The sequence below is a fragment of the Schistocerca gregaria genome, chromosome 4, assembly GCF_023897955.1.
Source record: "Schistocerca gregaria isolate iqSchGreg1 chromosome 4, iqSchGreg1.2, whole genome shotgun sequence".
NCBI classification, from domain to species: Eukaryota; Metazoa; Arthropoda; class Insecta; order Orthoptera; family Acrididae; genus Schistocerca; species Schistocerca gregaria.
The window spans coordinates 311,403,342-311,430,686 of record NC_064923.1 but is presented as its reverse complement, the minus strand read 5'-3'; the positions used below and the strand labels follow the sequence as shown (position 1 = coordinate 311,430,686).

The window sequence follows — 27,345 nt, the reverse complement described above, 5'->3', positions numbered from 1 at the left end:
CCTCGGGCAAGGATGTGTGTGATGTCCTTAGGTTAGTTAGGTTTAACTAGTTCTATGTTATATGGGACTAATGACCACAGAAGTTGAGTCCCATAGTGCTCAGAGCCATTTGAACCATTTTTAGCTTCGCCATTTTCGGGATACTCGTTCACAGTCTCCTTGTAATAAGAATTAGCCTGTCGTCAGACTGATTTATATTAATGGATTTCCCGATTTGCAGACCATGTCTTCACTAGAATGAGCCGCCGTTCGTGTCTACTCCTTTTATTAAACTTATGTTGCCGGGTCTCTTGTTCGCAACGCTACCAGGCGGCAATCAGCGTCGCGGTGGGCAGTGGCCATAATGTTTTGGCTTATCAATAGAGAGTACTGGGTAATAGGTATTGTACCCTGTCAGATTAAACGTTATCGAAACGGACGATCTATATAACTGATGATACAGCATTTCACGTGGAAGCCAATTTATACTTGTTATCTGCTCTCGCGATAAAATGTCAGTATCCATGCAAGACTAACCTAATAGAGCCTCTAACTTTCTGCAACCAACTACGTAAGCCAGATAGTGGTGCATTTGAGATGACAAAAAAATATTTATTTGGACAAAGCACAGATTTTCCATATACAGGATAGACATTTAGTTTAGTAGCATTCAATATCTCTTCAATCTGCAGCTAATTAATACATGATCTCGGAGTCAATTTTAGATGGTGGTTGTAACAAAAAAATTTTCAAATGGCTCTGAGCACTATGGGACTTAACTGCTGGCGTCCTCAGTCCCCTAGAACGTATCACTACTTAAGCCTGTCTAACCTAAGGACATCACACACATCCATGCCCGAGGCAGGATTCGAACCTGCGACCGTATCTGTCGCGCGGTTCCAATTTGTAGCGCCTAGAACCGCTCGGCCACCCCGGCTGGCGGTGGTTGTAGCAGCAAAATATGTGCGCTGAGGGCAAACAACTACGTGCGATCTAGTGCATGGCATTAAACTTTGGGATCTACGTTTCTGTGTTGCGTAACATCTCACTGTGTGTGTAGGCCGTTAATCAACTGACCCCTTACAAAGCACTTTCTAACGCTTGAGACGATGAATAACAACGAAGAACAGATTAGATAGAGAGACTATAGAGGAGGAAAAAATAAGTGCCGCCATATCATTGACCAGCTGCATATAAATGATACCTACATGAAGTCGTATAACAGCTGTCCATTATGATTTCTTTGGTAGTGTGCTTGCTCCTGATTTCAGCCAGCCAGTGCTACGGTAAGAGTCTCAGTAACAAAGAATTCTGTGTAACGAAGATGTTGGACTTCATAAATATCGCAGGATAGCTGTATTTCAGTATCTTCACAATATAGTAAAATTTTAAACAATATTTTTGAGTCACAACTTGAAAAAGTTACACTGAGGTGATTGGGACACTTCCCAATATGGTGTCAGACCACCTTTTTGGCGGCTTACTGCAGCAGCGAAACGTGGCGTGGACTACACATGGAAGTCAGTTGCGCAAGTACTACGCCATGCTGCCTCCATAGCCTCCATAATTGGTGAAGTGCCTCCGGTGCAGGATTTTGTGTGGTTACTGGCCTTCGGATCGCGTCCCGTAAAAGTTCGATGGGATTGATGTCATGGAATCATGGAGTGGAATCTAGGTGGTCAAACTATTCGCCCGAATTGTTCAGAATTTTCTGCGTATCAATCGCTAACAATTGTGGCCCAGTGACACGGCGAATTGCCGTCCATAATAATTCCATTCTGTGTAGGAGCCTGAAATCCATACATGGCGGCAAATAGTCCAAGCAGCCGAACATCCAGAGGACCCAGTCCATTCCATCTAAGCAGAGCCCGCACCATTCAGCCAGCTTGCGTAGTGCCTTGTGGACAACCTAGGTGCAAGGCTTCGTGGGGTCTGCGCCATACTCGAATACCACCAACAGCTCTTACCAAATTAAATCGGGACTGATCCGACGAGGCTGCGGTATTCCAGTATTTTAGGGTCCAACCGATATTGTCACCAACCCAGGAGACTCGCTGCAGGTGATGACGTGCTATTAGCAATGATACTCCTTTCCGTCGTTTGGTGCCATAGCGCACTGTCGTCAAATTTCGTCACACTGTCCCAATGGAAACGTTCGCTGTACGTCAAACATTAATTTCTTTTATTTCACGCAGGGTAGCTCGTCTGTCAGTATTGACAACTATACACAAACGCCGCTGATCTCGGCCTTTAAGTGAGTTCTGTCGGATACTGCGTCGTCCGTGATCAGAGATTATGATTGAAAGTTGGTATTCTTAACACACTCTTGACACTGAGGATGACGGGGTATTGAGTTCCCCAACGATTTCCTAAATGAAATGTCCCATCCATCTAGCTCCAAATAACATTCATCGCTCAGTGTCTGATAATTCCCATCGTGCTACCTCAAACAGGTCGGAAACCCTTTCCACGTGAATCCCTTCAGTACAAAAGACAGCTCCACCAATGCACCGTCATTTTATATCTTATGTACGCGATACTACCACAATCTGTATATATGTGTATCGCTATCCCATGATTTTTAGGACCTTAGTGTAATGTTCGTGTGTAAAGTGGCACGGACAATGAAAAAATACGTGATCTATTTGTCCATTACAGAATGCATTGTATCTACGGCCTATTTTTCTCGGAATTTCCAGACACTGTAGTATTTTTCCCCATTTCGTGAAATTTGAAATGAAAGTTTATATAAAGTTGTTCTAGTTTGACTGTAGTTCTGTCTCCGAGACGTATAGTACCACTCTCGTTACGTCAGGATTTATTCATGTCATACTTACATTTTTATATACGAAACGCAAATATTCTTAACAAAACACTTTTTGATCTGGAGTCAACAAAAACATTGCGTTCTGAGCATCCTCGTAAGAAAACGTGTTTCAGAGAGCTACGTACCTCGTGAATCCCAGAGTAATCTATAAGGAGTTATGTTTTATTCGGACGAAACTTTAATTCACACTGTAACCAACGATTTTGAGCACATATAGTTCCTCCGGTTCCGTTTTTATCTACTCCGCATTGCACTCTTCTAGAGAAAATATGCTCCATCAGAGTACGACGCACCATCTTCACTTTAGCGCCTTTCTATAATTGGTACTTTTTAAATTAGTTCAAAACGTTACAACAATCGTTACTGACAGTCACATGGGTTAAGACGTTTTTTCCATTACTTGGTACAAGTTTACCACACTGATTGATCCTCGTACCTTTGGCATCTACTCCACAATGTTTGTGGAGACATTCCGTTTGCTTTTGGTTTAATAGCCACACATACCATCTCTGAACGAGTTTATTGTTACAGATCATATCAACTGTTGCTGCTTTTGCCCTCTACGCGTCGATGCCACACAGCACACAAAGAGCTGCGTGTCTTTCATAGTGTCTAATTTGTTCTTTTCTGAGGTTATGTCTCAGCATTTCTACCATTCATGCAGTATAAGCCATCAACGTGTTTACGTATTTCCACAATTCATTATACATATGTCTGATACAGAATATGTCTTGCTTCCTTTCGGTTACAGTAATTTTGTTGAATACAATTTAGAAGCTGGTAGACTTTCATTCCTTTCGTTTATAAATTTCTGTACACAAATTTTTAATAAGCGTAACTTTTCTAAGCTGGTTATGGACCGTACTCAGCATGACAAGTAATATTCATATTGTATCGCATGTTATCGTTTCTTCCCTTTTATCTGATAGGTAAAATGGGAGAAGGATTTTTCCTCTTACTTCTCTCTGGGTGCTGTTAGTTTAAGATTATCTTCAAGGTAGGAGTATAAGCCAGAAGAGTAGTTAAGACTCCACGGTAGAAGGCCATTCTTGGCATTTGCTACAAATGAGATACAGGACATCTTTCTCCGTGAAAAATGTTAACAAATTACACTGTGCGATCAAACGTATCCCGACACCTGTCTGGAAATGACTTACAAGTTCGTGGGGCCCTCCATCGGTAATGCTGGAATTCAGTACGGTGTTGGTCCACCCGTAACCTTGATGACAGCTTCCACTCTCGCAGGCATACCTCCAATCAGGTGGTGGAACGTTTCTTGGGGAAAGGCAGCCCAGTCTTCAAGGAATCCTACGATGAGGAAAGGTACCGTTGTCCGTCGGTGAGACCTGTCACGAAGTCGACGTTCCAAAACGTCGCAAAGGTGTTCTATAGGGCTCAGATCAGGACTATGTGCAGGCCAGAGCATTACAGGGATGTTATTGTCGTGCAACCACTCCGCCACAGACCGTGCATTATGAACCGGTACTCGATCGTGTCGAAAGATGCAATCGTAAACCCCAAATTGCTCTTCAACAGTGGGAAGCAAAAACGTGCTTAAAACATCTATGTAGGCCTGTTCTGTGATAGTGCCACGCAAAACAGCAACGGGTGAAGCACCCCTCCATGGAAAACTCTATCACATCGTAACACCAGTGCCTCCGATATTTACTGTTGACACTACTTACACTGGCACATAACGTTCACCGGTCATTCGCTATACCCATACCCTGCATCGGATCGCCGCATTGTGTACCCTGATTCGTCACTGCACACAACGTTTCTTCACTGTTCAAACGTCCAGTGTTTACGTTCCTTACACCAAGCGAGGCGTCGTTTGGAATTTACCAGAGTGATGTGTGGCTTATGAGCAGCTACTTGACCGTGAAATCCAAGTTTTCTCACCTCCCGCCCTTACTGATACCTTACGACTTGTCTTAGAAGAAAGATTAAGGAAAGGCAAACCTACGTTTCTAGCATTTGTAGACATAGAGAAAGCATTTGACAATGTTGACTGAAATACTCTCTTTCAAATTCTGAAGGTGGCAGGGGTAAAATACAGGGAGCGAAAGGCTATTTACAATTTGTACAGAAACCAGATGACAGTTATAAGAGTCGAGGGACATGAAAGGGAAGCAGTGGTTGGGAAGGGAGTCAGACAGGGTTGTAGCCTCTCCCCGATGTTATTAAATCTGTATATTGAGTAAGCAGTAAAGGAAACAAAAGAAAAATTTGGAGTAGGTATTAAAATCCATGGAGAAGAAATAAAAACTTTGAGGTTCGCCGATGACATTTTAATTCTGTCAGAGACAGCAAAGGACTTAAGAGCAGTTAAACGGAATGGACAGTGTCTTGAAAGGAGGATATAAGATGAACATCCACAGAAGCAAAACGAGGATAATGGAATGTAGTCGAATTAAGTCGCGTGATGCTGAGGGAATTAGAATAGGAAATGAGACACTTAAAGTATTAAATGAATTTTGCTATTTGAGGAGCAAAATATCTGATGATGGTCGAAGTAGAGAGGACATAAAATGTAGACTGGCAATGGCAAGGAAAGCGTTTTTGAAGAAGAGAAATTTGTTAACATCGAAAATAGATTTAAGTGTCAGGAAGTCGTTTCTGAAAGTATATGTATGGAGTGTAGCCATGTATGGAAGTGAAACATGGACGATAAATAGTTTGGACAAGAAGAGAACAGTAGCTTTCGAAATGTGGTGCTACAGAAGAATGCTGAAGATTAGATGGGTAGATCACATAAGTAATGAGGAGGTATTGAATAGAATTGGGGAGAAGAGGTGATTGTGGCACAACTTGACAAGAAGAAGGGACCGGTTGGTAGGACATGTTCTGAAGCATTAGGGGATCACAAATTTTGCATTGCAGGGCAGCGTGGAGGGTAAAAATCGAAGAGGAAGACCAAGAGATGAATACACTAAGCAGATTCAGAAGGATGTAGGTTGCAGTAAGTACTGGGAGATGGAGAAGCTTGCACAGGATTGAGTAGCATGGAGAGCTGCATCAAACCAGTCTCAGGACTGAAGACCACAACAACAACAACATTCTAACTGTCATAGTACTTGCAGTGGATCCTGATTCCAGTTTCGAATTCCTGTGTGTTGGTCTGAATAAATGTCTGCGTGTTACACCTTACGACCCTCTTCAACTGTCGGCGGTTTAAGTCAGCAGCCGAGGTCGGCCTATACGCTTTTGTACAGTATGTTTCCCTTCACGTTTCCACTTCACTGTCATATCGGAAACAGTTGACCAAAGTATGCTTATAAGTTGTGGAATTCTCGCGAACGGACGTATGGCCGGCCAGTGTGGCCGAGCGGTTCTAGGCGCTTCAGTCAAGATCTGCGCGACCGCTACAGTCTCAGGTTCATAACCTGCCTCGGGCATGGATGTGTGTGATGTCCTTAGGTTAGTTAGGTTTAATTAGTTCTACGTTCTAGGCTACTGATGACCTCAGAAGTTAAGTCGCATAGTGCTCCGAGCAATTTGAACCATTTGAGTCACCTAACGTTACCGCTGGATGTATTTCTTAAACCACATCAAATACTGACGAACCGATTCCACAGGCCGAACGTGAGGAGAGGGGCTAGTGTAATTGTCTAATACAAACCATACAAAAATGCACGGAAGTATGTTTTTTAACACAAACCTACGTTTTTTAAATGGAACCACGTTAGTTATTTTAGCACATCTGAACATACAAACAAATACGTAATCAGTGCCGTTTGTTTCATTGTAAAATGTTAATTATATCCGGAGATATTGTAACCGAAAGTCGACGCTTAAAACCTCCGACGTTCAGTTGTGTGTTGTAACAAACACGGGCCACGGTCGGCGAGCAGAATAGGCAGGGACATGTTTACGATGACCGTGTTTACGAGTGTGGCTGTAGTGCACTGTTGTGGTTTGGCCAGGCTGTCGCAGTGTCCGCATGTAGCGCTTGCTGCTATTGTTATTCTGCATTCGTCTCCGCACGCAGACCAACTGTAATACACCGTGTTACCAGACGTCTGTGATAGTGTAGTGTTGTAGGAACTGTGACCATGGTGTATTCGAACTCTGAAAAGGCGGAGATGATACTCATCTATGGCGAGTGTCGACGAATTGCAGCTGAAGCCTGCAGGGTGTATGCAGAACGGTACCCGGACAGACAACACCCAACGTGCCGCACGTTGCAAAACATCTACCGTCAACTGTATGCAACAGGTATGGTCGTAGCACGCAAACGGGTCCGTAACAGGCCCGTCACAGGAGAAGTGGGTGCAGTTGGTGTGTTAGCTGCTGTTGCCATGAACCCACACATGAGCACACGGGACATTGCGAGAGCCGGGGGACTGAGTCAAAGTAGTGTCATGCGCATACTGCATCGTCACCGCTTTCACACGTTGTGTCGGTACATCAGCAATTACATGTTGATGACTTTAATCATCGAGAGCAATTCTGTCAATGGGCATTAACCGAGAATGCGTTGCAGTTCTACCTGTTTACCGATGAAGCGGGTTTCACAAATCACGGGGCAGTGAATCTACGGAACACGCATTACTGGTCCGTGGATAATCCTCGCTGGCTCAGACAGGTAGAGCGACAGCGACAGTGGACTGTAAATGTATGGTACGGAATCATTGGCCACCACCTCACTGATCCTCACTTCATTGCAGGGGCTCAAACAGCTGCAACATACATCGCGTTTCTACAGAATGATCTGCCAACGTAGCTAGATAATGTCCCACTGGAAACGCGTCGACGTATGTGGTATCAGCATGATTGTGCTCCTGCACATTCCGCAATTAACACTGGCTGACCCTTGACAGGATGTTCGACGGGCGCTTCCTAGGACGTGAAGAACGCATAAATTGGCCAGCCCGTTCTCCTGATCTTACACCTCTGGACTTCTTTCTGTGGGGTACGTTAAAGGAGAATTTGTACCGTGATGTGCCTACAGCCCCAGAGGATATGAAACAACGTATTGTGCCAGCCTGCGGCGACATTACACCAGATGTACTGCGGCGTGTACGACATTCATTACGCCAGAGATTGCAATTGTGTGCAGCAAATGATGGCCACCACGTTGAACATCTATTGGCCTGACATGTCGGGACACACTCTATTCCACTCCGTAATTGAAAGCGGAAACCACGTGCGTACGTGTACCTCACCCCTCATGGTAATGTACATGTGCGTCAGTGTAAAAGACCAATAAAAAGGTATTAGCATGCGGACGTAAAGTGCTGTTCCAGTCTCTTCTGTACCTAAGGTCCATCACCGTTCCCTTTGTATCCCTACGTAATTCGGTGCTCTCCGATACACACGATCGAATAGCGGAGGAGTGGTACTCAAGCGTCAACTTTGGGTTACAATATCTCCGGATGTAAGTAACATTTTACAATGCAACAAACGGCACTGATTACGTATTTGTTAAATGTTCAGATGTGCTAACAAAACTAATGGGGTTCCATTTAAAAAAACGTAGTTTTGTGTTAAAAAACATACTTCCGTGCATTTTTTATGGTTTGTATTAATGAATTATACTAGCCCCTCTCCTCACGTTCGGTCTGTGGAACCTATTCGTTAGTATTTGATGTGGTTTACGAAATATATCTATCGGTAATGTTAGGTGACTCACCCTGTATATTACCTAGTACTGAGCGTAAAAGTATTATGTTAGCAGTCTCCGTACAACACATTCAAGAAGTGCGTTCAATGAGTGAAACACATTTTTGTGGGCCTATTTCGGTTCAAAAAATGTGGAGTTTGTTGTGAGAGATCATGGAGTAATCCCAAATTAACCCCAGAAAGATTCATGAAGTTCCGATTGACTGCGACAGTATATGTAGCCTTGAAAATAGCATTGTAACGGAGGTGAATTTCAACCAGGGAGATGTCATTGAGTTTATTTTCACGGAAAACCAGATCATTACTGTTATTAACAGGTGCTTGCGGAATGTCTACCGAATCATGGCTGTGAACAAAAGCAGGTTGAGTCGTTGAGCGAGGCGTCTGTCGTCGGAACGCGTGAACACTCGACGGATGAAAATCCAACACACGCTCAACAACCGGACGTATTTGTTGGCGGTGCTGTCACATTCGACCACTAGTTGGTGTACTCAACGCTGTATACCCGTTTGGCTACTTGCCGCCTAACAGAAATCCATGAGCAGCAACGAAGGAGCATCTGTGCTGACTCACTTGCGCGTTACGAGGCTGATAGTGACAATATTTTGCCTAACATCGTCAAAGGCGATGAAATATGAGTTCATCACGTCGAGCCAGAAACCAGACGGCAATCCATGGTGATGTACCACACAACCTCAGTTCCGATGAAATTGCTCAAAGCCGGTATAGCCATAGCGACGGTCTTGTGGGACTCTGAAGGGTCTATTCTGTTTGAGGTTCTGCTGCATGGTGCAACTATCAAAATTGTACTGTGCCACCCTCAGAAAATTAAAGCGTGTTCGTTGGCACAAAAATATAAACGAACTCCTCCTTTCCCATGACAAGTCTGTGCACCCGAGAGCATCTCACCAAAATCCATTGCTCTTTTCTTTCTCATCCATCCTACAGCTTCGATATCGCAGTTCCCGTCTTCAATATGTTTTTCCTGACTCACGTAGGTGATAGGGAATTTACAGGTTCAGTAAGACGTTGTCTTCGACGTCGACCAGTGCGGGCATACAGGCCCTCTTAATAAGAAGGCATAAGGGTGTCGCATTAAACGGAGATTATGTTGAAAAATAGTGTTTTGTAGACAAAACAGTGATTAATAATAAACTGTATTGGAACCTGAATAAAACGGACCTGGTTTCAGAAGAAAAGAAATGTGGCATTGGTTATTGGACGCTCCTCGTAAAATGTTCTAGTACACCTGCACTGAATCGTAACCTGTCATTTCTTCAGTTTATCCTATGTGACAATTCTACAATTCGTATCCACACATTGATACTTACTGCTATTTGCATGACATGGCTATCTCTGGTTGTGTCACAGTAATGCTGTGGTCGATGTCTACTGCGTTTTTACGTTTGACAAGATCATAAATTTAAATTTCTCTCATTTAGCAGCTAATGGTCATTCCTACCATCAGCACAGTGTTTTGCCAGTATTTACCTGTAAATGATTACGATTTTACCGTTTAAAGCTACCTTATAGTTAACTTATTTATCCAGAAACTGCAAAGTTTCGAGCTTATACATTCTGGTAACTGTAGCAACGACTTGATTGTAACTGATTAAACTTACTGCAATATTTATGCTTTTACTACTATTTTCGGTTGTCATTCTTATTATCAGGCGGTATTTACACTGCAGTTAAAACCATCCGATGCGGACTGAAAGTTGTTATCAGAAATCAATACGGTAGCAGCGTTATATTTAGTAACAAGCTTATTTGCACCCATACGACGATTGATTACATACGTACATCAATATCTTACTATGTGGTATCATATGGTCTACGTTTGTCAACACTCCAGTTTTACACCTTGTTATACGGAATTGCGTAAGGAATAGTTTCTAACTTCTACGTAGTCTGTCAGTAAGAAATACATAGGACTGAAAATGCAGCAGATAGTTTTACTGTTTTACTTGGAATGCCTGCTTCTGTTTCAAGCCAGTTGAATCCAATCTGCGTTACCTGAATGACCGAAAGATTTTTGGAAGGAAAAACTGCAAGGGTTCAATTTAAGAGAACAGTATTTTCAACTGCTGAGAAAGACATCGGGACGACTAAGGGGAAGCAATATAAATTTCATTGCAAGAGAATTTAATACTTCATTTAACTTCAAATAATGACAAAAAAGAACTATGTAAAACAATTTTCAGTTCAATTTCCTGTTATATTTTGATTTGCCGTACAGCCGCTAACTGAACTTCTTGAGTCACGACATACCAGACACATTTTATTTTTAAATGGAGTCAGCATTTTGAAAAATATTACAGTAAAAAATAAGGGGCAAGCACGTAGAAAATAGGAAATGATCGAGATTTCATTCGTAAAGGCATACTCATACCGGAAGTTGAAAACTTAGTAAATTAGTAAAATTATAGGACTTACAGATTATTTAGCAATACAAATACTACACTTTGGAACTGTGGTTCTCCTAGTACGTTGACGGGAATTTCTACAGTACCATTGATTAAAATAATGTGAAATAAGTGAACCAGCTTGAATTCCATCTAGGTGGTAGAATTAAGGATTTTGTAAACACATTTAATTCTTTAAGGTTATTGGTTAGTTTATTCTGCAACGCAGTTTTGCACGGTTTACTTTTACATCTGTGGTGTTTTCCGATACGTGGGTGTTAAGCTGCTGTTCGAGACATGTTCCATACCTAGCATTTCGTCTGATAATGAGAAGTTTGCTAATGCCTTTCAAGTCTTTATAGGGTCTCATTATGTCTGCATCGCTAGAAATCAAATGGTTAGGTATAGGAATCTGGGTTAAACCAAACATTTAATAGTGGTCCGATTGCAGATTATGCAACTGCAGTCATGATAACTGCCTTCATTTCACGATAAGAGCATGACATCTACAAGTTGAAAAGCGTTGAAGTGTGTCACTGGTGCAATCTCTCAACCAAAAACACAAGTTATGACTCACAATGTCGTATGCACATTTAGCTACTTGCTTAGCAACTTGTTTCGCACATCTGTAAATTGTTACTACCGGTAAATAGTCATCAATTTTTAAGTGTCGACGCGTTATACTGAACGGCAACTACAAGTCTGATTACACAAAGTTTTGTTCCTCCAGCCTTATCTGTCATCCTTACAGTATTACTTCTCATTCTTACTCATAGCAGTGAAATTATTATCCACACCTTATTCCTTCTATTGTGCTGTCATTAATTTCTGTTATTTCATAGTCACTACTATATCTGTTACTGTTATTATTACGGCTATCAGTTACTAATCAAGTGCTGTGTAAATCTTAACTTCACATTGACCATTATCATGCTCGACGATCTAAATGTGTAAATGAGCAAACAAGAAACATACAAATTGCGAAATGCATTGGGCTCGCGAAGCAAGTTCGTACTTTTGTCTATGTTGGATCTAGTGGTGCAGGGAGTTCCCATGAACCTATTGTCTACGGGATGCCACCATGGGAACACACTACTAACTCTCAATTTGGGAAACTCACGATAATTAAAGAAGTTGCCGGAACAGCGAACATATAGTCTGGTTTCACATAAGGAACTCTTTTACTCTTCTAAATGTAAGTCATGGGATTTATTGACGAAAACACAAGAAAATAAACAAATCCACGAGCGACATAACTTGGAATTAAAGGTAAATGGAATTTGCAAAGAAGGAATCATACTGAATTAGTAATGAAAACCATTGAACACATATTTTAGCTAGAATATGTGGAGGAATGTATGGAACGAACAGGGTTGAGGAAATAATTACAGTCATCTTGCTCATGGGGCAACGATACGAGTTCCAGGACTTCAACTATTAAGATGTGAGACTACTCTATTCACACAATACGAGAAGAAAAACCCAAAGATCTGGACTGGAAGCATAGGCTCTGTGGTCCATGTTAATCAATATTAAGGTTACACTAACTCCCACATTGCATAACATGGACTCTAGCCATTCCAATCCTCGTTACTAAGTTTGACGTTGCACACTGTTCTTACCATAGATGGCTTGATGAATATAGCCCCCAAAGATGACTCACAATTAGTAGATACAGATTGGTTCTTACCGGAATGTGCTTCCATCGGCGATCATTGATGATGTTGAAGGCCATTTCACCGCAAAGTGCACGATGGAAGACTTAAGCTGCGAAATGAAACAAGATACTGATCACCGTGGAAACTGAAGTCAGAATCAGAAAACAGGACCATGACCACAAATCTAAAAACCGAACGATTGCTGCTGAGTTCGGAATATGAACACAGAATGACTGCCGCCGTCTACGGAATATGGAATAGAAACCTGACCTCAGAGCAGTGAGCCTTTTCAGCCGCGCGAGCAATCGTAAGGCAGACGAGAGACGAAGCTCTCAGTCAAAAGGATGGACAATAATAATAACTCCCACCAGCATAATCAGCACAGACGAGCCAGTCGAACGTGCTCCCAACCGAAGCATATATGCCGCCAAATCTCAACCCTCCAAGCTGCAGTGCAGGTATCGTTTGCAATCACTGCACGAAAGCAAGTTAGAAACCAAAGGTGTCTTGTTAAGTGCTGTATGCTATCACGAATCCCTGGAGAAGATCTTTTCCGTTGTGTAATTCTCTGCCCCGGCATTCCTTACGATCATGATTTTTATCGATCACAGTCTTCTGATGTTTAAGTGTTGTTGGGCTTGGCTAGCATTTCATCTTCCAACTCTGCCGAGCGCTGTTGGAAAGCGGAGGCACTGAGCCCTTGTGAGGCCAATTGAGAAAATACTGGATTCAGAAGTAGCAGCTCCGGTCACGAAAGCTGACAGGTGCCGGGAATTGGTATGTATCCACAACCAGTGACGCCTATCGCCTGAGCATGGGACTTCCGAGGCCATATTAAATGGAGTTCAGTTTAGTTCAGAGTCTTCTTATTCCCCTTCAACCAGCGGACTGGTGCTGAAGACTCAGTCATATTACTGTGAGGGTTTTTTGTTTTTGTGTTTTCCCTGTTCCAGTAATACTGTCGTAAATTCCTTTCTCTCTCCCCTAGCACAGTACATAAAACTTTTGACGAAAGCCAGCCTGCTGCTCAATGAAGTATAAGCACATGTGTTATGCCAAATGTTGTGAGAATGGAAGGTGATAAAGTCATCAGAATAACTCAGTACATATGAACCCAGCAGTCACTGATTATCCATTTTTAATTAATTTTATACCAAAAGAAGAAGAAACTAATGGAAACTACGAGAGTAGTTTAGCGAACTATAGAGTGGTGAAGTGGAAACCACGCAAGCTATGCGTAATATCCACATCTTTGTCTATATGAATGGGTAATATTGCATACATTATTAATTTTCACTTGAATTTGAACATTAAAAATATGTCAAATACATTACATAGCTGAAAATACTGGAACCAAATAAGTATTAAACTATGACATATGACTTAATACAGGTAAACAACCAATTGGGGAAATTAAATAGCAAAATCCATTGTGGATGCAACGTTCACTGGTTTCCAAGAAATGAATATTATATATTGATCTCTACTCAAGCTCAAGGAATCAGCCTAAATATAAATACAAAAGGAATAGTGCAAGGAGGATAAGACAAGGCATTCTGTGGCATCAAGAGTGTATTTAGGATCACAGATAGAAAAAAAATTATTCAAGGACTGTTTCGGAAAATTCAAGACAGCTGGAAACCGTATGAAAACTCAACAGGAACCTGAATGACAAGAATGTGAGTGTATGTTTTTATTGTTTCAGGCGCACCTGGCAGGCTGCGTAGCTCAAGAATTTATGGAGGTTCAGAAGCTGCAGAGGGGGAGTTCCCTTTTGTGGTAAAGTATTACAAAATATTCCATAAAACATATTGTAGCCACATTTCATTTTACCTTCAGTGCTGAAATATGTTGATACACATTTATTTTAAAACTCAGCATATTACTGCTATCATGAGATGTAAAAGCTACCATATACCAGTTGTTGTTGCTGTTGTGGTCTTTAGTCCTGAGACTGGTTTGATGCAGCTCTCCATGCTACTCTATTCTGTGCAAGCTTCTTCATCTCCCAGAACCCACTGCAACCCACATCCTTCTGAATCTGCTTAGTGTAGTCATCTCTTGGTCTCCCTCTATGATTTTTACCCTCTACGCTGCCCTCCAATACTAAATTGGTGATCCCTTGATGCCTCAGAACATGTCCTACCAACCGATCCCTTCTTCTGGTCAAGTTGTGCCACAAATTTCTCTTCTCCCCTATCCTATTCAATACTTCCTCATTAGTTATGTGATCTCCCCATCTAATCTTCAGCATTCTTCTGTAGCACCACATTTCGAAAGGTTCTATTTTCTTCTTGTCCAAACTATTTATCGTCCATGTTTCACTTCCATACATGGCTACACTCCATACAAATACTTTCAGAAAAGACTTCCTGACACTTAAATCTATACTCGATGTTAACGAATTTCTCTTCTTCAAAAACGGTTTCCTTGCCATTGCCAGTCTACATTTTATATCCTCTCTACTTCGACCATCAGTTATTTTGCTCCCCAAATAGCAAAATTCCTTTACTACTTTAAGTGTACCATTTCCTAATCTAATTCCCTCAGCATCACGCGACTTAATTCGACTACATTCCATTATCCTTGTTTTGCTTTTGTTGATGTTCATCTTATATCCTCCTTTCAAGACACAGTCCTTTTCTGTCTCTGACAGAATTGCGATGTCATCGGCGCACCTCAAAGTTTTTATTTCTTCTCCATGTATTTCAATACCTACTCCGATTTTTTTTGTTTCCTTTACTTCTTGCTCAATATACAGATTGAATAACATCGGGGAGAGACTACAACCCTGTCTGACTCCCTTCCCAACCACTGCTTCCCTTTCATGTCCCTCGACTCTTATACTGCCATCTGGTTTCTGTACAAACTGTAAATAGCCTTTCGCTCACTATATTTTACCCCTGCCACCTTCAGAATTTGAAAGAGAGTATTCCAGTCAACATTGTCAATAGCTTTCTCTAAGTCTACATACGCTAGAAACGTAGGTTTGCCCTTCCTTAATCTAGCTTCTAAGATAAGTCGTATATCAGTAACAATTACGAAATTATGTCACTAACGCACAAATGTAGTTGTGAAACTTTTTGTACTTTCTAGATGCCTTTTATAAGACAGGAAAAGAAAATTATTTAGCTGTCTGTTCTGTCTTTACTAAAATCTCCTTGTAATGAGTATTTCCATTTCTTGTATACCTTCCAAGGTGCAGCACAGTAGCAGATCAGTACCAGTACAAAGATAGCCTGCATTGTTGTCAGATCTCCACGAATGTCAAGATGAATGTCACCCCTCACTAACCCCACCCACCCACCCTCCCTCTTCATTGCCATCTTCCTGTCCCTCTCCTCACTACCCACTTCACTAGGATAGTTGTGTGACTTCAAAATGGCAGGAAAATTCTACTGGTGGTTGATAGTTAGGCAGCCTGCAAGTTTGTCATATTTATCAGACCTAGTCCACGTGACATTCGTAACAGATTAGATAGTGCCCAAACTCAGTGTCAAGATTTACTGGATACAGTTATTTAAAAGCACAATTACATGGGCAGTTATGCTGATTCTGTGTATTACTACAATAGGGGCGACGTTTTCACTGGATAATAACCATTTGTCGTGACAGTTATAAAGTTTTTGTCACATGATACACATCTGCACTGTGTTTGAGTTTAGGAATTACAGTGTAGGGATGTGGTTGGACAGGAAATGAACAATTTCAAATCCTTATATCGTGATACACATGTGTAAAACATTTACACTGTGGTTCACCTTAGGAGTTACACTGCAGTGAATGAAGGGTATATTTACACAAGTGTCCCATACTCAAAAACGTTAATTGTATCTATATTTCGGGGATGGCGGCCAGGGAGCACAAGGCCATACACATGTACGACATCTGGAGAGCTGTAAACCTAGCCTGTCGATTTCTAGGAACAGAATGAACAACAGCGGAAACGCTATATCCTCATCCATACGCCACAGCCTCTACATAACGAAAAGAAAAAGATGATCCAAGTTTCACGTCAAATGCACTGCAACTGCCACCACTACAACAGATGCGATGTAGTTTTCCCAATGTCTGACATCGCACTTAAATATATATCATTGGAATTTCATACCAACACATTAATTTAAACAATTTATTTGCCAGTGAACAGTGTACTATCTCACTATAAATGATCACCCTATTATGACTGTACAGAGTTCTCAAATTGTATTACATCACTCTGATAGTGACGCGCTTCCGGTTTAATGTTTTTCCAAAAAGTTCGTGTGAAGTCACTATAATGTATTAGTGGTTCCGTAACAATTAACTGTAGGACATGCCTAAGTATAAAGTGTGCCAACCCTAAAATCAACTGTCGTAAATCACTCCATAGTTGACATCTTGGATATTCGGGAATCCAGCTGGATATTCGCGTCGTTCTCGCGCGATATTTCAACAGCGTGCCTCGCTGTCTTCTTCAGGTGCTACCTGAGACTGGTGCGAGAACGACGCGAACATCCGGCTGGATTCACGAATATCCAAGATGTCAACAAATCGCCGGGAAAGCATGAAGAATTACATCAGAGCACTCCGTTGTTGTTTTGCAATTGTGAATCCTTATCTATTCCTCCATTATTGTTTGAGATAAAAAGGCGATAAGTCGTAATGTCATTTGTCCAACTGAGCAGCGATAATGTGAAACAAAAAGCGAGGTAGGTGAGGAAAAAGTGACGATCTGTTCAGGAAAATGATTAGATTCCAAGCTAGTAGCACAACTCCACAATTAGGCCATTGTGTATGTTATAATTAGCAATCAGATGAGTGGTTGGCTGGGATCTGATGAAAATTCAGTGTCTAATAATTCAAATCGTCATTACTATGGGTAAACGCTCGCATGTGACAACATAATGATATAATAAAAGTTTATTTTGTTATTGTGTAATTAAAAAGTGGTGCAGCTCATTTGATGTATTTTATTTTATCATTGTTTAAGTAAGCAAAGATTATACTGTGATTTTGCTCTTACATGTTATTTTGGTAACATAAAGACAGCTATTCTTTGCATGCGTAGAAGTATTCCACACCACCACTTGTGTTATAAAAAGCGGCGCCCCAGCTTGAGGATTAATGATTTTCCTATAACAAAGCTGTACATGTTGTTACCTCCCCCATACACTGTGTGCTGGTATGCACGACCCGCTACTGAGCAAGGTCTTACTGGTTTGCTATCCCCTCATCGTATCATACATACCCATTTTCTTATACAGTCATGCTGTACCATGTGTTCTAGTACGACAGGATGGGTATAACTACATTTTTAAGCTTGTAACATTCTACCTCCAACACGACTGCCACCGTCCCCACAAGCAGACACCGGACGCTCGAGCAGATGGTTGTTGTTCTCACAGTAGGACTCAACTAGGGTGAGGCCTGCTACGTGCACTCTGAGGTGTTGCGCCAGACCACAGGCCATATGCCGACCCCATAAAGGCCCCATACTGGCAGGCGCCCTACAGCTCTGTGGGGAATAACGGCAGCAGCTATGGGCTGCCATCAGATGGATGTTGGCACAGATGCGACAGCATAATCTGACACCAGTCAGCACAACAACATTTGTGTGTACTCATGATGGGCACGAGCTTACCTTCAGATGAGTCCACAGACAGAGCAGATATTTCATTTATTTCCACAAAATGTGAACACCACAATGCAGGGCTCACTTAGAAATATGTAGTGTAATACGCTCTTTTTTACTTCAGGTCTACATGCCGTCTTCCTACATGCACTACAGACCATTAAAGTTGCTACACGAATAAGAAATGCAGATGATAAATGTGTATTCATTGGGCAAATATACTAGAACTGACATGTGATTACGTTTTCACGCAATTTGGGTGCATTGATCCTGAGAAATCAGTACCCAGACCAACCACCTCTGTCCGTAGTAACAGCCTTGATACGCCTGGACATTGAGTCAATCAAAGCTTGGATGGCGTGTACAGGTACAGCTGCCTATGTATCTTCAACACGATTCCACAGTTCAGCAAGAGTAGTGACTGGCGTATTGTGACGAGCCAGTTTCTCTGCCACCATTGACCAGACGTTTTCAATTGATGAGAGATCTGGAGACTGTGCTGGCCAGGGCAGCAGTCGAACATTTTCTGTGTCTATAAAGGCACGTACAGAACCTGCAAAATGCGGTCGTGTATTCTCCTGCAGAAATGTCGAGCTTCGCAGGGATCGAATAAAGAGTAGATCCACGGATCGCAACACATATGAAATGTAACGTCCACTGTTCAAAGTGCGGTCAATGAGAACAAGAGGTGACCGAGACGTGTCACCAATGGCACCCCATACCATCACGCCGGGTGATGACTCTTCCAATGTGCTTTCACCGCGATATCGCCAAACACGGATACGACCATCATGATGCTGTAAACAGAACCTTGATTCATCCGAAAAAATGACGTTTTGCCGTTCGTACATCCAGGTTCGTCGTTGAGTACACCATCGCAGGCGCTCCTGTCTCTGATGCAGCGTCAAGGGTAACTGCAGCCATGTTCTCCGAGCTGATAGTTCATGCTGCTGCAAACGTCGTCGAACTGTTCGTGCAGATGGTTGTTGTCTTGCAAACGTCCCCAACTGTTGACTCAGGGATCTAGACGTGGTTGCACTATCCGTTACAGCCATGCGTATAAGATGCCAGCCATCTCGACTGCCAGTGATACGAGGCCGTTGGGTTCCAGCACGGGGTTCCATATTACCCTCCTCAACCACCGATTCCATTTTCAGTCAGTTTTATGGTGACATCTTTTTCCTAAATCAACAAAATTTGTGTAAAGCGTCAGTCAGTTTTATATAAAAAAATAGCCAATTTTGGGTTGAAATCAGCGAATTGTGTGACACAATCGTTTATATCTGTAGACGTAGTTTGTTTTTAGGCAGCCAAATGCCCATTTTTCTTACTACCATAATTGAAAGAGATCACGAGAAAGTAAAACGTCTATAACGTTTATTAGGTATCGATGAGGCAAGAATTTTTGTAACAATCAGTAAACATAAAGCTTCTTATACACTCTACAAATCCAAGATGTATATAACACATGAAAATAATATTTGAGGACCTGTATGTGGGAAGGAGGGATTAGACTGCCCTCATAGGGAGTAGTAAATTATATTGACAAAGTGTATAGCACATTTCTTGGAATGTCATGAAAGTGAACCATTTTGGAACCACAAATAATTTTAACGGCAGCATGCAAGCTTTTTGGAGAATCTGTAAAGTGATGAAACTGGTCGTCTTTATAACATTTAGCCCATGGGGGTGGAAGTGGCTTATTTTGTTGACTACGTATGTATCAGACTTCAAGGAAATTATGGATCCCTTAATAAATCGTGACAACAGTGTCCATGCTTCTTGGAAAATCATTAATATGAGAACATTTAACCACAAAGTGATACATTATAACCTTAGAACTCCACATAGTCAGAACTGATAGATCTGTTATAGTGACATGGTACACTGTTGACAGATGACAAATTTCTGTAAAGTCAGCTCTCAGTATAACATTCTCACAACATATACCGGGTGATATTAATGAAAGTGCAGCTACTCACAGAGATCCAGTGTTGGCTGTAATTATCGAATGCTATACTTGGTAGATATTCTAATGCTTTAATGTGGAATCAGATTACTCTGGAGAAAAATTATCTACATTTTTGGTCACCAGCTGCAAATCTTGCGCTGTTAATGCAAGACAAACGTATATAAATGTTTGGATAAGTAATGGATTAGGAATGGAACAATTGACGGCAAAGGTCAAACACGTGAGAAAGGCATAACATTGATTTTATTATTATCCGCCACTAGTACAGTTTGTTCAATATTAGCACCGGAGATGTCGACAGTATGTCACATCCGTATTAATACGTGATCAATAGATGCTTGCAGCAGTTCCAGTGGAATCTGAGCAACGTGTTTTTGATACTGACCTTCAAATCAGGTAGACACCGAACGTGTCGCCGATAAAAGCGAAAAGCGTTTATATATATATATATATATATATATATATATATACTCCTGGAAATTGAAATAAGAACACCGTGAATTCATTGTCCCAGGAAGGGGAAACTTTATTGACACATTCCTGGGGTCAGATACATCACATGATCACACTGACAGAACCACAGGCACATAGACACAGGCAACAGAGCATGCACAATGTCGGCACTAGTGCAGTGTATATCCACCTTTCGCAGCAATGCAGGCTGCTATTCTCCCATGGAGACGATCGTAGAGATGCTGGATGTAGTCCTGTGGAACGGCTTGCCATGCCATTTCCACCTGGCGCCTCAGTTGGACCAGTGTTCGTGCTGGACGTGCAGACCGCGTGAGACGACGCTTCATCCAGTCCCAAACATGCTCAATGGGGGACAGATCCGGAGATCTTGCTGGCCAGGGTAGTTGCCTTACACCTTCTAGAGCATGTTGGGTGGCACGGGATACATGCGGACGTTGGAACAGCAAGTTCCCTGGCCAGTCTAGGAATGGTAGAACGATGGGTTCGATGACGGTTTGGATGTACCGTGGTGCACTATTCAGTGTCCCCTCGATGATCACCAGAGGTGTATGGCCAGTGTAGGAGATCGCTCCCCACACCATGATGCCAGGTGTTGGCCCTGTGTGCCTCGGTCGTATGCAGTCCTGATTGTGGCGCTCACCTGCACGGCGCCAAACACGCATACGACCGTCATTGGCATCAAGGCAGAAGCGACTCTCATCGTTGAAGATGGCACGTCTCCATTCGTCCCTCCATTCACGCCTGTCGCGACGCCACTGGAGGCGGGCTGCACGATGTTGGGGCGTGAGCGGAACACGGCCTAACGGTGTGCGGGACCGTAGCCCAGCTTCATGGAGACGGTTGCGAATGGTCCTCGCCGATACCCCAGGAGCAACAGTGTCCCTAATTTGCTGGGAAGTGGCGGTGCGGTCCCCTACAGCACTGCGTAGAATCCTACGGTCTTGGCGTGCATCCGTGCATCGCTGCGGTCTGGTCCCAGGTCGACGGGCACGTGCACCTTCCGCCGACCACTGGCGACAACATCGATGTACTGTGGAGACCTCACGCCCCACGTGTTGAGCAATTTGGCAGTACGTCCACCCGGCCTCCCGCATGCTCACTATACGCCCTCGCTCATAGTCCGTCAACTACATATACGGTTCACGTCCACGCTGTCGCGGCATGCTACCAGTGTTAGAGACTGCGATGGAGCTCCGTATGCCACGGCAAAACTGGCTGACACTGACGGCGGCGATGCACAAATGCTGCGCAGCTAGCGCCATTCGACGGCCAACACCGCGGTTCCTGGTGTGTCCGCTGTGCCGTGCGTGTGATCATTGCTTGTACAGCCCTCTCGCAGTGTCCGGAGCAAGGATGGTGGGTCTGACACACCGGTGTCAATATGTTCTTTTTTCCATTTCCAGGAGTATATATATATATATATATATATATATATATATATATATATATATATATCCTCAGAGAAAAAGGAACATAGATTCTGATCACATGATCTTGCAGCTGATGCATACGAGAAACCTTACCATATAACACTTTCATGGAAGGTAACATTAAGCAGATCTATCACTGGGAAAACAACATCGATTTTGCCCCATCTTTGCTCTTCCAAAGTAGGAATTACGTGCTGCACTATGGGCTCTCGATAATGTGCAGATGTTGGATACACTTGAAGGGCCCTCTGGGTGTGTTCTCTTCAAATACGAACATGAGACATGTGCTTATGGTCAGGTACAGCAACAGCAACCTGGTCAATAACCTCCACTGGTATGGGACACCTTCCTCTTCCAGTTGCCACACGAAACTCAGGTAATAAAGACTTTGTAAACGTACGCTTCATTTCCAACCACATCCTCATAGTGTAATTGGTATGAACCACAATGTAAATGTGTATCATGTAACGAATCCTTCATAATTATCCTGAAAATTGCTCGCTAAACAGCTTGAAGAATTTCCATGTATTGGATAATGTATAGTATCATTATAATTACCAGCATAAGTGAGCTTATAAATCATGTAATCCGTTACATCTTGTCTTTCATCTTAGACACAATCTGACTACCTTCGTAGGTCAGTTGGACTATGTCCAGATAAAACTGGCAGCACTGCACTGTCTCCCCACATTTCCAACCAATAGGCCAGCACCCTTTGATTTTTTTCGGATTTAGAAGTCACACAACTGACCTAGAGAATCAGGAAGGATTGAGGGGGGGGGGGGGGGTGACGGTTAGGTGGAAAGGGTGATGGGAAAGGGCAAAGAGCTGCCTGCCTCTTAAAGCGACAATGTGGTTTCCATTATCAGAAGTTCACAGTTTTCAATATGTTACATATTTTTTAGTGGAACAGCGCAGCGTTGTTGTTGGCATCGGGTTTCAGTAGTTTTTTGAACACTTAAATTGGTACCAGAGATTTGGTTTTACTGGAAAATTAAAATATGAAAATGACCTGAATGTTACTGGTTCATGATGTATTGTGTGAACGTATAAACTGTCGATTGTGCTGAATTGTCTATCTCTGCACTGTCTTTTCAGTTGACAGTACTAACTCGAATATAGTTTCTGGACATTTCAAGTTATCTGCAATTTCTATAGAAACTAGATTGCATTTCTACGAGTCGATGGACATGAAAGGGAGGCAGAGTCGAGATGAATGTGAGGTGGGATTGAAGCCTATCCTTTGTGTTATTTAGACTGTGCTTGGCAAATCAGTTTAAAGGACGCAAAAGAGAATTTTGGAAAAGGATCTCTTGTTTAGAAATAGGATATGAAAGGTCTGCCGATGACATGATTATTAGAAACAAGAAAGATTTCTAAAATCATCCATGCAGAAACGATAGTGTCACGAAAACATTTGAACACCAGCGAAAGTCAACCATATCCGATGATGCTGGGGGAAATCGATTAGGGAATTAAACATTATAAGTACTAGATGAGCTTTGTTATTTGAACAGCAGAATAACTGACGACAGCAGAAGTCAAGATGATATGCATACTGACAACAGCGAGAAAAGCATCTCTGAAAAAGAGAAATTTACATTGGAAAAGAATTTGAAGAAATTCCTGAAAGTATTTGAAAAAATTGTGTGGAAGCTACTGTGGACAAAAATCAGTACAAATGGCAAGAGAAAATAAGCTTTTAAAATATGGTATTACAGGCGAAAACTGATTTGGTGGTAAGATTCAGTAATTAAGTGTAACATACTAGTCGAATAGAGGAAAAGATGGCTTTCTGGCACAACTTAAATAAAAGAAAGCCTCATGAGAATGAAATCAAACAATAGTTAATTTAGTAATGAAGGGAAGTGTGTGACTTAAAAGCAGCTGATGACTTCAGTAAGGATATCGAAGTGGTTGTAGATTTCAGTGAGCATATGAAAATGCACAGTATAGACAAATACAGATAGAGTCAATCAAGTGTCCAGGCTCCTATAACAACAGCAGTAATTCATGGAACAGAAAAACGGAAAGTGAAAGAAAATGAAGGTAACTAACCACTTCCCTGCCAACGAGATTTATGCTGCACATATAAGCACGGGATCAAATATAGAGAAGAGCTGCCGCCTGACTTCAAGGTGCTACTTTGGCTTTGCACTTCAGTTGTGATCATAGTCGTGGTTTCCAGGGCAATAATACTCTACGATCATTTCAGTCCCTCTCTAAACTTTGCGATGTAATGGCATAGATGATACAAGGGGACCCGTGGTCTAGGGGTAGCTTCTTTGATTCATAATCAATACGTTTTCGGTCCCGGGTTCGATCCCCTCCACTACCTAAATTTTGATAAATAATCACCATTGGCGGCCGAAGACTTCCGGCATAAGAAGTCGCCTCATTCTGCCAACGGCATCGTAAAAGAGGGCGGAGGAGCGGATAGAGGTTCATGGCACTCTCTTGTCCTACGGGTGGGAAATTGCCCCTAAAGGCGGAAGAATCAGCAATGATCAACGGTATGAGGATTCAGAAGGCAATGGAAACCTCTGCTTTAAAGACACGTAACGTGTATCCACAAGACATGTGGCCTGTAGTTGAAGAAGCGTCATGATGATCTCTCTATTGGCAAAAGATTCCGGAATAGTCCCCCATTCGGATCTCCAAGAGGGCACTGCCAAGGGGGAGGTTACCATGAGAAAAAGATTGAATGATCAACGAAAGGATGATGTTCTAGGAGTCGGGACGTGGAATGTCAGAAGCTTGAACGTGGTAGGGAAACTAGAAAATCTGAAAAGGGAAATTCAAAGGCTCAATCAAGATATAGTAGGGGGCAGTGAAGTAAAGTGGAAGGAAGACAAGGATGTCTGGTCAGATGAGTATCGGGTTATATCAACAGCAGCAGAAAATGGTATAACAGGTCTAGGATTCGTTATGAATAGGAAGGTAGGGCAGAGGGTCTGTTACTGTGAACAGTTCAGTGACCGAGTTGTTCTAATCAGAATCCACAGCATACCAACACCGATAACGATAGCTCAGGTATACATGCCGACGTCGCAAGCTGAAGATGAACAGATAGAGAAAGTGTATGAGGATATTGAAAGGGTAATGCAGTATGTAAAGGGGGACGAAAATGTAATAGTCATGGGCGAAATGAATGCAGTTGTAGGTGAAGGGGTAGAAGAACAGGGTACAGGAGAATATGGGCTTGGGACAAGGAATGACAGAGGAGAAAGACTAATTGAGTTGTATAACAAGTTTCAGCTAGTAATAGCGAATACCCTGTTCAAGAATCACAAGAGGAGGAGGTATACTTCGAAAAGGCCGGGAGATACGGGAAGATTTCAATTAGATTACATCATGGTCAGACAGAGATTGCGAAATCAGATACTGGACTGTAAGGCGTACCCAGGAGCAGATATAGACTCAGATCACAATATAGTAGTGATGAAGAGTAGGCTGAAGTTCAAGACATTAGTCAGGAAGAATCAATACGCAAAGAAGTGGGATATGGAAGTTATAAGGAATGACGAGATACGTTTGAAGTTCTCTAACGCTATAGATACAGCAATAAGGAATAGCGCAGTAGGCAACACAGTTGAAGAGGAATGGACGTCTCTAAAAAGGGCCATCACAGAAGCTGGGAAGGAAAACATAGGTACAAAGTAGGTAGCTGCGAAGAAACCATGGGTAACAGAAAAAATACTTCAGTTGATTGATGAAAGGAGGAAGTACAAACATGTTCCGGGAGAATGAGGCATACAGAAATGGAAGTCGCTGAGGAATGAAATAAATAGGAAGTGCAGGGAAGCTAAGACGAAATGGCTGCAGGAAAAATGTGAAGACATCGAAAAAGATATGATTGTCGGAAGGACAGACTCAGCATACAGGAAAGTCAAAACAGCCTTTGGTGACATTAAAAGCAACGGTGGTAACATTAAGAGTGCAACCGTAATTCCACTGTTGAATGCAGAGGAGAGAGCAGATAGGTGGAAAGAATACATTGAAAGCCTCTATGAGGGTGAAAATTTGTCTGATGTGATAGAAGAAGAAACAGGAGTCGATTTAGAAGAGATAGGGGATCCAGTATTAGAATCGGAATTTAAAACAGCTTTGGAGGACTTAAGATCAAATAAGGCAGAAGGGGTAGATAACAAAACATCATAATTTCTAAAATCATTGGGGGGAAGTTTCATCAAAACGACTATATACGTTGGTGTGTTGAATGTCTGAGTCTGGCGACATACCATCTGACTTTCGGAAAAGAGTCATCCACACAATTCCGAAGACGGCAAGAACTGACAAGAGCGAGAATTATCGCACAATCAGCTTAACAGCTCATGCATCGAAGCTGCTTACAAGAATAATATACAGAAGAATGGAAAAGAAAATTGTTAATGCGCTAGGTGACGATCAGTTTGGCTTTAGGAAAAGTAAATGCACGAGAGAGGCAATTCTGACGTTACGGCTAATAATGGAATCAAGGCTAAAGAAAAATCAAGACACGTTCATAGGATTTGTCGACCTGGAAAAAGCGTTCGACAATATAAAATGGTGCAAGCTGTTCGAGATTCTGAAAAAAGTAGGGGTAAGCTATAGGGAGAGACGGGTCTTATACAATATGTACAACAACCAAGAAGCAATAATAAGAGTGGACGATCAAGAACGAAGTGCTCGTATTAAGAAGGGAGTAAGACAAGGCTGTAGCCTTTCGCCCCTACTCTTCAATCTGTACATCGAGGAAGCAATGATGGAAATAAAAGAAAGGTTCAGGAGTGGAATTAAAATACAAGGTGAAAGGATATCAATGATTCGATTCGCTGATGACATTTCTATCCTGAGTGAAAGTGAAGAAGAATTAAATGATCTGCTGAACGGAATGAATAGTCTAATGAGTACACAGTATGGTTTGAGAGTAATTCGCAGAAAGACGAAGGTAATGAGAAGTAGTAGAAATGAGAACAGCGAGAAACTTAACATCAGGATTGATGGTCACGAAGTCAATGAAGTTAAGGAATTCTGCTACCTAGGCAGTAAAATAACCATTGACGGGCGGAGCAAGGAGGACATGAAAAGCAGACTCGCTACGGCAAAAAAGGCATTTCTGGCCAAGGGAAGTCTACTAATATCAAATACCGGCCTTAATTTGAGGAAGAAATTTCTGAGGATGTACGTCTGGAGTACAGCATTGTATGGTAGTGAAACATGGACTGTGGGAAAACCGGAACAGAAGAGAATCGAAGCATTTGAGATGTGGTGCTATAGACGAATGTTGAAAATTAGGTGGACTGATGAGGTAAGGAATGAGGAGGTTCTACGCAGAATCGGAGAGGAAAGGAATATGTGGAAAACACTGATAAGGAGAAG

At 42.2% G+C, this 27,345-nt stretch overlaps 1 protein-coding gene across 1 annotated transcript in view; it reads left to right on the top strand.

The window, feature by feature from the left end:
- Window positions 1-1,220: 1,220 nt before the first annotated feature.
- LOC126267513 (anionic trypsin-2-like) overlaps window positions 1,221-27,345 on the top strand; it is a 123,517-nt gene continuing 97,392 nt past the window's right edge. The window contains exons 1-2 of the mRNA XM_049972812.1: window positions 1,221-1,265; window positions 14,200-14,273. The gene's annotated coding sequence lies outside the window, so the exon portion shown is untranslated. The remainder of the gene's footprint in view (window positions 1,266-14,199; window positions 14,274-27,345) is intronic.